Source organism: Mesoplodon mirus, assembly GCF_964341445.2.
Source record: "Mesoplodon mirus genome assembly, chromosome: 1".
NCBI classification, from domain to species: domain Eukaryota; kingdom Metazoa; phylum Chordata; class Mammalia; order Artiodactyla; family Ziphiidae; genus Mesoplodon; species Mesoplodon mirus.
This window is the reverse complement of record NC_138976.1, coordinates 223,205,291-223,220,965: the sequence shown is the minus strand read 5'-3', so window position 1 is coordinate 223,220,965 and position 15,675 is coordinate 223,205,291. Positions and strand designations below refer to the sequence as shown.

At 43.5% G+C, this 15,675-nt stretch overlaps 1 protein-coding gene and 1 pseudogene across 4 annotated transcripts in view; one reads left to right on the top strand and one right to left on the bottom strand.

The window, feature by feature from the left end:
* INTS9 (integrator complex subunit 9) overlaps positions 1-15,675 on the top strand; it is a 114,627-nt gene that overhangs the window by 50,571 nt on the left and 48,381 nt on the right. The window lies entirely within an intron of this gene.
* Positions 12,939-15,657, bottom strand: LOC309801509 (forkhead box protein N3-like; annotated as a pseudogene). The gene has a single exon. The product of its transcript is annotated as a forkhead box protein N3-like (transcript).

Here is a 15,675-nt window from a genome sequence, read left to right as displayed (position 1 = left end):
TGTGACTTCCTAGGTAACGTGTGTTCCTTACACTCCTACCCAAGTCCACTCTTCTCCAGCTACCTCGCCACTGGGTTCTCTTTCCCTCTAGGTCCGTGATTTGTTTGCCATCTACTTACCTAAACTTTAGAATGTCTTGGCTTTTGTGACATTCTTTCTACAAGGATATGAATATGTAGCTAGGAGAATGTGCTGTGGTTTTTATACTGTAACTGTCTCAGAGTTTGAGCATGTGAGTCTCCTCCTTTATGCATTCCTTTTTGTACGTGTTATTTATTTTATTTAACTTACGTAGCACTTGTTATGTGCCAGACACTCTTCTCAGTGCTTTATTTAATTCACTTAGTTCTTTAACGTTATCATTTTACAGAAAAGAAAACAGGCACAGAGAGGTTAAGTAAGTTATTCAAGGTCAGCCAACTAGTGGGCAGTAGGATTTGGATTCAAACCCAGGCAGCTGGGCTAGTCTGGTTCCAGAGTCCATGCCCTTAACCCCTGTGCTGGGCTGCTTCTCAGCCACATACAGGCTTCTCACGGGCATGTGAGCCCCCTCTCATGTGAGGGGAGAAGTAACATAACTGTGCACGTTTTCTCCTGTGTTTTATGGATCTTCTTGTTTTCTCTGTTTCCTTGACTGGGGATATGGTGTCTGGCTTCTCATTAGGAAACGCCTTCTGGACATGCACTTGTCTGAGGCTTCTCTGTACACACGGATGGCTTCCTTGATCTTTCCGCCCACCCGCCCAGCACAGGTCCCCTCCCGTCCTCATTGTGCGTGCTTATTCTCAGCTCCCTTCCTCCTGCCCATTGCCTGCCTCCTGCCCCCTTTCTCCCTGTCCCATGTGCCCACTGGCCCACATTCAACTCACTTCTCTCCATCTCCCTCCTTAGAAACCTGAGGACTTTGTTTTCTTTCCCTGTGGAACACGTACACCTTGGCTTCCCTCACTTCCTCCTTTTAAATCTATACCCTTAAATATTCTGCCACAAATAATTTTGGCACACCAGAAATGATGTTCAAAGGTCACTGTTTCCTGAATCCCACACCCTGGGCTAAGTCTTAAGGAAGTCCAAGTCCTTATTTTGCCTTTTTTTTTCTGTGACCTTGGGCAGAGTCCTTGGCAATTTTCTTGGCTTCCCATTCTTTGTAAAATACAAGATAACTGGCTCACCAAAAAAAGGGCCATCGTGTATTAGGGAAGAAGGTGAATTGAACTTGAAGAAGCAGAGGCCTAGGGAGGGGGCCAGAAAGTTTATTTCTTAAGGTGCTTAGGAAACTGCCCTTTGTAACAAAGGTGCCAGTTGAAATGAAACCTTGAATTTGCTGTCTCGCCACCAGGTGGGCAAAAATCAGAAGCCGTTGAGAGCTAACTTGGTAGAGGAGCAAGGAGTTGGGTCAGTCGGAGCCTGTATTTCATTACTTCATGCATCCTGACCATAGTTCTGATCCTGGTTGAGCATTTTGTTTTGGCTTTTGAGTGTGAGATGAGCCATAGTTACTGACAGACACAGAGAAGAGTTTAATTATTGGAAAGATTGTGCTGAGGTGTTAGACAAACCAAGAAAGCTGCGTCCTGTTTTTCTCTTGGGGAAACTCAGCATAAATATTAGAAGTGGTAGAAAAATTTGACGAGCTATTTTGTAATTGACATCAGATAAGAGAATTCTTTTGAAATATTCACCTAGAATTTAATCTTGGGCCAGAATACTAAAAGTGCTGCATTTGAACATCTATGCTGAAGGATTTACACCACTTTAAAAGTTCCCTCCGGGCTTCCCTGGTGGCGCAGTGGTTGAGAGTCCGCCTGCCGATGCAGGGGACACGGGTTCGTGCCCCGGTCCGGGAAGATCCCACATGCCGAGGAGCGGCTGAGCCCGTGAGCCATGGCCGCTGAGCCTGCGCTTCTGGAGCCTGTGCTCCGCAACAGGAGAGGCCACAGCAGTGAGAGGCCCGCATACTGCAAAAAAAAAAAAAAAGTTCCCTCTGTCATGAGCTAGTTGATATCAAGTGTCCCAAGATACTGTGACATACTGTACTGAGAAGCACTGGGGTTTTTTGTTTTTGTTTGTTTGTTTGTTTTTGCTGTCTAGTACAGTGACTAAGTGATGTGGGCTTTGTCTTCTATTTATTTATTTATTTATTCATTTGTTAGTTCCTGCATTCTCCTTGTCCAGTTCCTATAAAATAGGGGTCACAAACTCAGATGCCTCCAGGGATGAGGAAGGGGTTTATAGGTAAGTACAGGAGTGAGGTGGGCTGCCAGGAATTGTGGACCAGTGACCACACCTCTCTAAAGGGGCAGCTGACACACAGCTTCAGCAGACTTTTGGCCGTATGGGAAAGTGAGCGCATCACTGCCAGATCTTCCCTTTTACTTTTCTTTTTTTAAAGAAGCTCAAGATCTGGATGTGTTAAATGTGATGGTTTTTTTTTCATCTTTAAAAAATGTTGGCTCTCACATTAAAGTAAAATTCTGTATGATCCAAGCAAAACACCTCCATGAGTCGGAGTTGAGCCCCCAGGTTTTGACTTTTAAACCTTTACAGGCAGTCTCTTAGTTAAATGTCAAGAATTAATGCATCTTAGTAGCTTAAGTTACTAATAAGACCAACTGAAAAAACAATGAATTAAAATCTTTCAGATTCATTGGTTTCTGACAAATTCCTTTAAATCACAGGAAGTTAGTTTGAATTAGCATTTCATTTAGTATTAGTATGTTTACCAAAAAAAAAAAAAACATTACTCTTGCTTTTTGGCAGCTGTCTGACTCCCTGCCTCAGTCGACACTGCTCCCTGAGATTTATTTAGAAGTTAGCCATCCTTCTTCCTCATTTTGACATTGTAGCTTATACTTCTTGAAAAAGAGATTTTTGAAGGGTAGGAAAAGGAGAATCCCTTACAGTATAATTTTTGAGCCTCTGACATTCCCATACACACTTCAAAATTTAGGTTTTTAATGGGAAAATTTAAAGCACAATATTCCACTGAAGATACTTACCCAGTCTCTAGTATTTTTAATATAAGGGTAGCATTTTTTGTATAAGACTAGAAATTTACAATTATAATTAAGAATAAATCATTACAGGGTATTGTCATAATCCCCTGACAAGCATTAAGGAGTTATGCATTAATACATTCCTGGCTGAAATGTTATGGCAGTTTTCAGTACTCAGAGCTTAAAATGTGGGTTTATATCTTTTAGAAGACATAAAATTTTTTTAAAAAGCATATTGTACTTGAAGTTCCTCTGCTCTGACACTCTTTGGGTATTTATAGAGGAATTTATCAGGTCTAACTATGTAGTAGGAAGAAAATTAAAGCTGTGGGCTTGGAGGTCAAATAGACTGGTGTTTGAGTTCCTTCCAGATCTGCTTCTTAGCTGCAGAAGTTTATTTCTTCTAGGCTCTGTTTCCTCATTTATAAAATAGGAATAATATTAGCAACTTCACAAGGTTGTTGTGAGGACTAAATGAGTAATACAAGTAAAGTCCTTAAAACAGTGCCAGGCACACAGTAGGTGCTCAGTAAACACCAACAGCCTTTCTCCCTTTAATGATACACTTGGCTCACATAACCCCCTTTCAGTAACCAGCACACGTCTGCCTTCCACAGCCTTATTTATCTTTCAGTGCTACCTTTCCTGATGAGAGCAAAGTAGTATAGTAGAAGGAAGATTGTTTTCCTCATCCCACTGTGGCCTCTAGTTAGCAGTGTCATTCAGATTCTGGGACTCAGTCTTCTTTTCTGTAAAATAGGAGAATTGAATTAAACTATCTCTAAGTTCGCTTATGTTATAGTTTTTAAAGATGCCCTTAAGCAGGTGCTCAGAGAGTGGCAGTACTTTGATGGAGTCGTCACAACTTTGCAGTTCTTCAGCTTTGCAGTTCCAGAAACTTAATCATTTCATTTCACTGAGAGTTGATTAGCCTCTGAAGACTGGTCTGGGCTAACTAAACTCCCAGGATACTGACTGAGAAACAAAAATCCCATTTAATTACTTTATCTTAAGATATCTGCCTAGCTCCAAAACTAGGGTGGTTCATCTGTCTAGGACTCTGTTCTGGGCAGCAAGTCCATTTAAAGAGATCAAGTTATAGGTAAGAGGTTTTTGATGAGCATAAAATTAAAGCAGAGATGGTTTAGGCCCTCTCAATAATTGTTTCTATCATGCTTCAGTAGCCTAAGCAATTGCCTTTGTACTTTTGAGGGAGAAATTGATCTAGAACAAAAAAACAGGGATTATAATCTGGTTTCAGTTTAGTATTGAGACATGCTTGATCTTCAGGCTTTACTTTGGTAAATTCCATAAAGATCACTCTGCTAACCCATCTCCACCCCACCCCACTCACATGTATAGTAAGCACACTTCACTGTAATGAGAGGAAAGAAACTTTTCTGCTTCTTGTATTCTTTGTATTCTACTCTTACATTTATTTTGTTCAGTCATTCATTCATCAAACACTTAGAAAAAGCCCAACCAGTGTTTTATTTATAAGCTTTTAAGTGGTCCCTGTGGACCTCAAAGTCCTGCTCTTTTAAGAAAACACATGATGTTGTGCTGGTAGGATGGAAGAAGAGACTGGCGTGATGTCAAGCCCTGGGAAAAAAGTTTATTAAGCACTCAAGTGTGATAAGAACAAAACAAAAAAAAAATGAAATCTTTTAGAAAGTACTTATTAAGCATTTAGACTCTGAGAACTTGACTTTGATAAATTGGAAAGCCAGAAAAAACTGAACTAGTTCCCATTGGGTTTCCTTATCCGACTTATCCTTAATCAGCCAATAATCCTAATGGCTTTGAATGGCTCTGTAAATGCCTCTTTAATTATGGCCTCAAGCATAAGGAGAGTTTTAGGGAAAGCTGAGTTAGACAAGATGTTAGGAGATAGAAGGAAGGAATGAGGAAGTGACTAAATATCTCAAAAGAGTAAAAAAAGGTGTTAGCGAAAGAAATTTGGGGGTATAAATAGGAAATTTAGAGGACATCAGTCTCATTTGCTCATTAACTACCAAGTGCCTGGCATTCTAAGTTTTCAGGGAAATGCCCCCAAAAGTTTAAGGCATAGTCCCTGTACCCAAGGAGCTTGTTGAGCAGAGATTACGTACTAAGTGGCAAGACTCACGCTGGGTTTGGCAGGTTAAGCAGGGTTTGAATGAGGGAAGAGATCGCTCCAAGATAAGAGAACATTGTGGGCAAAAACATAGCAACACGGCATGACTGAGAGGGGACTGGCTTGGTTAAAATCAGCCAGTGCACACCAGAAAGGAGAGAAAAACACTGAAAGCTAACCTTGTACAAAAGAATATTGAAAGTTTGTTCTTTTGGAAAAGCCAACAAAACATTTGACTAATTCCTAGTTTAAATCTTTTGTCTAGCTGATAGAAAGCTTATCAAAATTGTTTGTGAAAACATAGTCACCAAACCTGTGTGATAAAGGAAACCTCTAAACATTTCCAAAGAGAGAAATGACAAATAATTCATTTTAGATCTGAAAGTAGTGTAGTCAGTATATAATGTACCAGAATAAGATACCCAAAGAATTTAAGCATAGAGTGAAGAGGAGGAATTCATAGGCACTGAATATCATAGATGTATAATGTTAATAATATATATTATATATACACATATGTGTGCGTGTGTGTGTGTGTAATTTCTCACTTGCTGTGGTCTTCAACAGTTTTTGAAGGAAACATTTTACCCTCAGTTTAGATATATGAAGGGGAAAAAAAGGGTAGGTAAATTATTGAATATTGCAACTAAAGTAACTAAATTAGGTATGAAGACCAACCTTCTACAAATGTTCTGTACAATTAGAGTTTGTAAAAATGTCATTGATGAGACCTAAGCAAAGCCCAGGCTGAGGTGAGGTATTAAAACACTGCCTCTGCACTAGAACATGGCCCAGAACACTTCCTAACTTATTAGCAATTCTGGGTCTCCCTCCAGGCTGCCCTTATCCCAGGCTCCACCGGGAGGATCCCATTCTTGGCTCGCTCCCGCGGTGGCTGGCAGGATTCAGTTCCTCAGGGGTGGTGGATAGCCAAAGCCTCCCTCGGGTCCCTGTCGCATGGGCGTCTCCTCAGAGCATCTCACCACATGGCAGCTGGTTTCATCAGAGTGAACAAGAGGGCAAGAGAGAGACTGTGGACGAGCAGGAAGTCTCGGTCTTCGGTAACCTAATCTTGCAAGTGACGTCTTGTCACTTTTGTCACAGTCTCTTCACTAGAAGCAAGCCGGTTGGTGCAGCCCCCACTCAGCGGGAGGAGCCCGCGCAAGGGGGTGAATATGGGAGGCGGGGAGCCTGGGGAACCCTGTCAGAAGCTGCCTGCCACCGAACCCTAAGCTGAGCAGGTCAGACTTGACACCAGAGTCATGGGAACCTGCTTGGCCTTCCTCTTCCGGCTCACCGGTCTGTGCCTCCCTGGCGTTTTTAGCACCTCGGCGCACACTTACTGGTGCCCTTCAGATAAAACAGACATATGGATCAGCGGAACAGAATAGAGAGCCCAGAAGTGAACCCACACACCTACAGCCAGTTAAAGAATGTGGGTCTAACCTAGCTGGTGTGCGACTTATTAGCTCAGCCTCGAGCCGGAGGTGTCTCAGTTGCAGGGCCTTGGCAGAGCTAAGAGCAATTAAAACAAATCCAACTGAGGTGAAAGATGTGGTTGGGCTGCATTGTTGTTCACCACCCTCCCCAGGCTAGCCACTCCCATGATAGCCTTCCAGCTCCGGTGTAAAGTTAAGAAACACTTCTGCTCCTATCCAGCCCACAGTAAGAAGTCTTTATTTTTTGTGAGGGGCAGTCCTAGGAAGCCCAAGCCATGGGGCTTCCTGATCTGGAGGCATTTAAAGGAGGAGCTAAAGCAGGGGAGTCACATGGGTTCTTCCTTCAGCCCCTCTAGAGCAGTGCCTGGGCCACTCAAGTTTAGAGTCATTGCTGCTCATCAGAGTAAATCACCTTGGGTGACTTCAGCACAGTCACCTGTACTGAAGTCCACTACAGTATTGTTGGAAAATGCATGTTCTGGGGCCACGATGGCTGTGTACGTTGGAGACGGTTGGAGACAGTCCTTACTCAGCATCTGTTCTGTGCCAGACGCTTACGTGCATTGTATCATTTATCCCTCACAGAACAACTCTAAAAAGGAAGTGATACTCTCCCTGTTTTACAAACGAGAAGACCGGCCCAGAGGTGAAGAGGCAGTGCTGAGATTTAAATCTAGACAAGTCTGTAAATCCTCCACTTTCCCCATGATGTGCCTCTGAGAGAAACCTCTCCTTCCTCAGAGTGGGTGGCAGAGAGTTGCAGGGGTGAGGAAGGAGAGAGAAGCAGTAGCAGCGGCCCCTGCCAGTAACCTCCTCCAAAGAGGGCTTCTGTGCCACTTCCCTGGCTCTGAGACTCAGGCCATCTTCCCAAAGAGCACAAACGATGTGTACCTGGCCTAGACGAGTATCTCAAGACCTGAGAAAAGGTGACAGGTGGTCTAGGTTTTAAAGCAGGAGTGTTGTCCACACAAAATATGACGAAGAGGACTGTGGAATGTTACAGGCTTGAGGGAGCCTGGCGCCGCGAGAGCTGTTTATAGCTCAGTACATAGAATGTAGGCCGAGGCAGGACCTCGATAAAGAAGGCCTCATAAAGTCATGCTGAGAGTCTTGGATTTCATCCTGAGTGGAATGGTGCACTGTTAAAGTGGAGGAGGGGAGTGTGTGTATGTGTGTATATGTGTAGATTTGCATTTTCAATATATCCTTTAGGCCCTTCTGGGAGTGAAGGCAAGTTTGCAGGCAAGGATGACTCATGGCTTTCCACATTTCTTTCATTGCTTTGTACTGTTGTAAAATTTTTCCTAGATTTAAGTTCCTTGTGAGCATAGGCCTTTATGTTGTACCTGTTAAATCCCTTACAGGACTTAAATGCTATGGCCGTAGTCGGGGCTAAGTAAATATTTATTGACTAAATATTGTAAAACCTAAAGCAATTCACTACACATAGGACAGATAAGTGAAATAAGAGAATCTTCACCTGTTTATGCAGAAGGTAAAGAGAAGAGTCGGTGATACTTTGTTGCTGGAGAAACAAAGGTGAAGAGAACTGGAACATCATGATCTGTGTGCTATTTTGGCTAAATCTCTATTCCATGTTTATATGACCACGAACATGCAATTCACTGGCCATATAACATTGTTACGATTTTTTTCTTCTTCTTGCACAACTCTTTGTTTTCCCTTGAGTTAGTAATTATCTTGTTTGCTTATTTGCTTAGTTTTCTGTATACATATTACTAATTTATCTCTAACCCCTCCCGCATTTGTCTAAGTCTCTCCTCAGTATGTTCAAACTCGATGGGTGGTCTAACAATTTTACCTTCTTGAAAAGTCGTCTCCCAGAGCCTTCACTCACCCCCTGCCTGGTGTCGGCTGCTCTTGGGCCTATTGCATGGCATTCAGTTTAGGACTTTCTCCACTGTGATCCTGAAGATTTCTTTGCCTCGTTCTTCTCTTAGAAGCTCTGTTTTCTGGGGCTTTCTTTTTTTTTTGTTTACGCCTTCATTTTGCAGGGCACATCCTCCAACAACTCCCTGAGAAAGAGCGCATGGGAGGTAAATTGTCTGAGACCCTGCATGTCTAAAACGTCTTCATTCTCCTCTCACGCTCTGATAGAAATGTGAGTTAGATGTAGTTTTCTCATAGAATTTTGAAAGCATTGCTCTGTTTTCTTCTGTCTTCCAGAAATGCTGTTGAAAAGTCCAATGCTATTGAGTCTAGATCTTTGATATGTATCCTGTTTATCTCTCTGTGGACTTTTAGAATCTTCTCTTGTTCTTAAAGTTTATGATGATGTGTCAAACCTAAAGACAGTTTACATTCATGTGTTGAGCTTAGTGGGCCCTTTCAGTCTAGAACAGTGGTGGTAACTATGGCCAAGTCTCTGTTTTATGGCCACATCTGGCCTGCCACTGTTTCTATAAATAAAGTTTTATTGGCACACAGCCAAAGATTTATTTGTCTGTTTTCTTTATAATGTAAATATTTTCCCAGAATATATCTGGTGTTAATTCTTCTGGGTCAGTATTTTCAGGTATGCAATGTGTTCTTACAGTGTATAGTTTCCTTTTATTTCTCAGTTATGGTTTTTATTATTCTGTTCCCTTGCTTGGATTTCTGTAAGGAGCTCCTGTTATCTGTATGTTGTATCTTCCTTGCCTCTCTTCAACATTTGTCATTTTTTTCAAATTCTTTTTATCTCTTTATTTCTTTTTAGTGTTGAATTTTTTCTTCCAATATTTTACTAAACGGTATTATCTGTTGTGTTTATCCACTCTTGTGTTTCTATTAGTTTAGTCTTCGTCTATGAATTCTTATTGTTTCTAATTCTTCATTGAGTTCTGTTCCCTCATTTTTAAGCTCTCCTGATTCTTCATTTTTGTGGGTCTTTTGTGTCTTGTATAATTGTTTAATGTTTTTAGCTTATTTTGAAATTTTGATGTTTTGTTGGCATGTTTTCATTGCCTGTATGGTATCATATTTTTATTCCAAGAGCTCTCTCTTTTTTTTTAACATCTTTATTGGAGTATAATTGCTTTACAATGGTGTGTTAGTTTCTGCTTTATAACAAAGTGAATCAGTTATACATATACATATGTCCCCATATCTCTTCCCTCTTGCATCTCCCTCCCTCCCACCCTCCCTATCCCACCCCTCTAGGTGGTCACAAAGCACTGAGCTGATCTCCCTGTGCTATGTGGCTGCTTCCCACTAGCTATCTATTTTACGTTTGGTAGTGTATATACGTCCATGCCACTCTCTCGCTTCGTCCCAGCTTACCCTTCCCCCTCCCCATCCAAGAGCTCTTTTTATTCTCTTCATGCCTCCCCCAGTTTTTAGTAGAAGTCTCTTCTCATTTCTTAGATATACTGTCTTCTTTATCTCTCCAAGGAGAATAATGACTGTTCTATTCTACCTACCTGATTCAGTTCTTCTCCCCCTTCCTCCATTTGTTTTGGCCTTTATCATTTTAGAGACTTTACTCAAATGTATGGTAATCCTGGGTTATTGGTTCATGTTTAAGAGTTAGACAAAAAAAAAAAAAACTGATTAGAAAGTCTGTGTGCCATAAGTAGGTCTTGTTGAATTCTAGACTTAATAGAATACGCTATAGCATAATCTGGTTCAGCAATTTCATTGTGAAACCCCTGGTGTGAGTATCTTTTCGTTGAGTTTTTTCTTTGGTGCTGATCATATTTTTCAGAGAAGCTTCTTCCAGTCTCCTACCCTGCAGGGTATAAGCCTAACTGATGGTGTTCTGATCTGAGGAGAAGAAAATTGTCACTCTCAGTATGTAAACTTTTGTTTAAGGTGGCTGCCTCTAACTGTCAATGGTTTCTCCTAGTCTGGACTCTCATTTTTATTCTCTCCAGAGGACAATCTGGTGACGTGCCTGGGAGGGAAGGGTCAATTGCTGAGCTATATGGAATAGGTGAAGAGAATTGGAAGGTACTATTTCTTTTTTTTTTTTTTTTTTAAGGTTTTATTATTTATTTATTTTTTAATATGTGGTCTTAATTAATTATTTATTTATTTTTATTTTTGGCTGTGTTAGGTCTTCGTTTCTGTGCGAGGGCTTTCTCTAGTTGCGGCGAGCGGGGGCCACTCTTCATCACGGTGCGCAGGCCTCTCACTGTCGCGGCCTCTCTTGTTGCGGAGCACAGGCTCCAGACGCGCAGGCTCAGTAGTTGTGGCTCACGGGCCTAGTTGCTCCACGGCATGTGGGATCTTCCCAGACCAGGGCTCGAACCCATGTACCTTGCATTGGCAGGCAGATTCTCAGCCACTGCGCCACCAGGGAAGCCCGGTACTATTTCTTAATCAGTTTTTTCTAGGAATTTTCTTTTTTATTTTTATAAATTTATTTATTTATTTTTGGCTGTGTTGGGTCCTCATTTCTGTGCCAGGGCTTTCTCCAGTTGCAGCGAGCGGGGGCCAGTCTTCATCGCGATGCGTGGGCCTCTCACTGTCACGGCCTCTCCCGTTGCGGAGCACAGGCTCCAGATGCGCAGGCGCAGTAGTTGTGGCTCACGGGCTTAGTTGCTCTGCGGCATGTGGGATCCTCCCAGACCAGGGCTCAAACCCATGTCCCCTGCACTGGCAGGCAGATTCCTAACCACTGTGCCACCAGGGAAGCCCAGGAATTTTCTTGTGTTTAGGCTCACCTTCAATCTCACTTCAAGACATACCTATTGTTTCCAATTGCTGAGCTTTTTGTGAGTTTGCAGTATAAATTAAGTCACTTGAATTGAAGTTTCCTGGGTCTGCTAAGTCAGTTATTGTTTGTATTTTTCCTTTCCACTTTCTAAAATGCTGTTGCTATTCTCTCTTCTCTCATCTCTTTGTCTGAAGTGGTGTGTGTGTGTGTGTGTGTGTGTGTGTGTGTGTGAAGCCCTTTACTGTTGTTCAGTGATAGTTTAGGAGACAGCACAGAGCTAACATACAGGTTCAGTTCTCCAGAAGGCCCTTCACCTGTACTGTACAGAGAATCTCAGAGAAATCACTCTTCAGGCCTATTCTTGATTGTGTTTGAGCAAATGATAACATGTTTTTCTAATGACACATTTTTGTTTGTTTGTTTTAATGGATGCTCCTGATGCTGGTCTGGAAGGCTGCAAAATGTTTTTTTTTTCTCTTTTCTATATTTACATGAAAATAATTCATGCTTCATGCTAAATACATTGTTTACCTTACAAGAACTTTATTTTTGAATTAAAAAAGTTTGTGTTTTTGTACTTCTTTTCTTTTTTTTTCTTTTTTCAAAGCAATTCCATGCATTGGGGATCAGAAATTTCTGCTGGCTACACTGGCTGAGTGTGGAAATCGTTGATTTTCACAAAGATGAATCCTGACTGACATTAATTGCAAACTCCATTTTGAGGGCAGTATAGGAACTTTTTTTCCTTTCTTTTTTGCCATGTTTTACTTTAGTTTGTCCATCAATGTGCCTTTCATCTTTTAAAAATACACCACAGTGCTAATGGCATGTTCTGTAGCTTTTTGTTTTGTTTTGTTTTCACTTGGATCAAATGGTTTTGACAGACAGGAAAAGATTTGCACCACTATTTCCTTCGTTAACAGCTATTGTAATTTCTTGGAACTTGATTTTCACTTGGGCAGTTAAGAAGACAACACTTGTTTTTTTTTTTTTTTTTTTTTTGCGGTATGCGGGCCTCTCACTGTTGTGGCCTCCCCCGTTGCGGAGCACAGGCTCCGGATGCGCAGGCCCAGCGGCCATGGCTCACGGGCCCAGCCGCTCCGCGGCATATGGGATCCTCCCAGACCGGGGCACGAACCCGTATCCCCTGCATCGGCAGGCGGACTCTCAACCACTGCGCCACCAGGGAGGCCCAAGACAACACTTGTTTTATGCATCAGTTTTTTTCTCTCTTTCTCTCTCGTGTGTGTGTGTGTGCGCGCACACGCGTGTGTGCAGGACCAACCTTCAGGCTTATGGCTTGTGGAACCTTCTCTTAATTTAATGTAAAACAGAATTCATTGATTACCAACATCACTAAAAACTGACCCAGTCTCTTCTCATGAGTCACTGACACCTGTTGAATATGACGGGTCCAGTGTCCACCGCGGAAGATGCTACTAGGCTTCACAGTTAAGAAGCACAGAGGACTGGTGACCGCCCCCGCATCACATGCTTGGGGCAGTGCCAGAGGTTTTCCTGGCACAATTTGATGCCCAGTGCCACGAGCTTGGGTCTGCTCCTGGGGCACCAGGGCTCCGTCCTTCTCCTCAGTTGCTTTATGGGCATTCACTCAGCGAACCCAACTGGGTGCACATCGTGACCTTTTAAACCTAAAGGTTGGGCCTGATGAATGGTTACTTTGCACACGTGCCTTCTAAGTGCCAGATGTGTATCCCCGTGGCATTATCGTTGCCGTCCCTGTGGATTCAGCCACGGGTTTCTGACAACCTGGAGGAAACAATGGTAATTTCGGCTTTTTCGGTTTTGTCTTCAGATAATGAAAAGCTTTTGTATAACAGCTGAGTGTCGATATGAGTTCTATGGCTTCAATCTCCTTTAAACATAATATTCTTAAGGGTCCAAAACAAAGGATGGGGGCAAATTTAAAAAAAAAAGAAAGAAAGAAAACCAAACCAAAAAAAAAGAAAAAAGAAAAAAAATATAATAAATTGCTGATATCGCCACAAATCATTAGAAATCTCCTGACATGCTGAAACCAGATGGCCGTAAGTTCAAAACAAATCAGTGACTTGCTTTTAACTTTTCGTGGTTTCCTTTTGTTCTTTCTGCCCCTTTGCCGTCAGATTGGTGATGTTACTCAAACAGGACCGAATCCCCGCCGCGTGCAGGATCCACCCCGCCGCCTCTTTCATCTCCTCGTCATCACTCTCGGGGGGCTTTTCCGTGCGTCTCTTTTTGAGAGGCAGCACGTCGCTGGGGACCTTCCTTGCCTTGGCGAGGTGCTGGCGCTTCTTGTGCCGGGACGCATAGATGCTGTCCCCCAGAGCATCCTTGGCCTCCTTCGGGCTGCATTTCCGGTCATCCTCCTCCGTCTCGCTGTGGCTCTCGTGGCTCTGGAAGCTGCCCTCGCTGCCCTCCTGGCTCCCCTTGGTGGCAAACGCGTAGTGGTCGTTGGCCAGGGACGAGGAGATGGAGTCACTGGCGGGCGAGGTGCTCCTGGCCCTGAAGGACTTGGCGCTGCTGTAGTTGTCCTCCTCCTTGGGTCTCCACTGCCCACTGAGGAGCCACAGGACGGCTCACTCACAGTCCGCGTCCGGCAGCTGGTGAGGCCGTTCTGCACAGCTGCTGTCATTCCAGTGGGAGTGATTGGCAACAGCCGGACTCCAGGAAACAGGCCTCGGCTCCGAACCCGCGTTCCGTTCTGTGTCACTCTTGGAGGAACTGCTTGTATCTCGGGGAGTATCCAAAAGCATCATGGCGCTGGCAGCATCAGTGTCAGGATCCTGTAGAAAGGCTCCATGTCTCTTAAAGAAGGTGCTGTCTTGCCAGAGGGCTGGACCTGATGTGCTTTGTTATGCCTGAGGAGAGGCGGGAGGTGTGTTGAACATATTCGAGTGTGGGTGAGAAGGTGTCTTTTTCAAAGCCTGAATTAGACTTTGTCTGTACTCCGGATTAGGCTTTGTCTGTACTCTGGGTCTATGCACCACAGTGACCCTTTCCCGATACTCTGACCCGTCTCTTTGTCCACTTTCTTAAAACACTTATTCAAGGACAAATTATGTCTCACTGAGTTTCTCCACCCAGTAGGTGCGTTGGCAAAATACGGAAAATGTTCCAAGATCCAGTTGTAGATATCCTTTCCCGGCAGGCGCTTGGTTGGAGAGTCCTCGATGGCCATAAATATGAGGCAGCTGAAGGAGTGGGGGGGCTTGCAGTTGGGGTTCTGCCTGGCATTGTAGGGCTTGTCCGAGTGGGCAGGGGATGGGGGCATGTCATCGTCCAGGTCCTGGACGGGGCTGACGCTCTGCAGGACCGAGTCCCCGAAGCTCTTCAGCAGGTTCTTGCTCTCGTACAGCCACTTCAGGTTGGTCAGCTGTTCATCTTCCATGGCCCCCTCTTCTAATCGGATGCCAGGCAGAGAAAAGTCGAGGTCATCGTCTTCCTGAAGGGCCTTGGAGAAACCGCTGCCCCGGTAACACTGACTCAGCCCACTGGAGACACTAATCCCTGAGCTTTCTGGTTTCTCACTGGGAGGCATGACTGTACCCATTTACACGAAGGCTCCTGGCCGGAGCGGGGCTCGGGGGCTCAGGGGCGCCACTGCCCTTCAGCGGGAGCCGACAGACTTTCACAGGCGCCCAGCGGGCATTGCTTGGTGGACCGGCTAAGGACGCGAGGGGCGGGCTCAGGTGGCAGGGGCGCAGGGGTCGCAGCGCGGCACGGGACCTGCGGCGCGCCACGCGTCCTCCCGCCAGCCCCGCGCTCTCCCCACCCCGCCTCCCTGCAAAATATGTTTTATTTTCCACTTTCTGCCAAGCCTCAGTTGTGTTTAAGCCAGTTCTTTTCTATAGCTTTGCAGGCCCACGAGTAACATTTATTTCATTTATCTTTTGTGAACAGGGAAGACAATGTGAGGTGTCATACAGAAATGCTCTATATTAAGATGTATATGATAAGCCCCAGAACAACCACTAAGGAAATAACTAAAAAAAAAAAAAAAAGTAAAAAATCATGAAAGGAATTAAGAGGCTATATCAGAAAATATTCACTTACTGTTTTTAAAAAGTAGTAGGGGAGGAATAGAGCAACAAAAAAGATATGTGATATACAGAAAACTAAAATTAAATTGGCAGACATAAGCCAACTACATCAGTAATAACATTAAATGTGAATGGCTTAAGCAATTCAATCAAATGACAGAGATTATCACATGGGTTTAAAAAAAAAAAAGACAAAAAAGAAGACCCAGCTATATGCTGGATAAACAAAATAGAGGATAGAAAAACAATAGAGAAAAATCAATGAAACCAAAAGTTGATTCTTTGAAAAGATCAACAGAACTGACAAACCTTTAGCTAGATTGACCAAGAAAAAAAGGAGAGAATACTGCAATTACTAGAGTCAGAAATGAAAGAGGGGAGAGTACCACCAACCTTACAGAAATAAAAACAATTATAACAG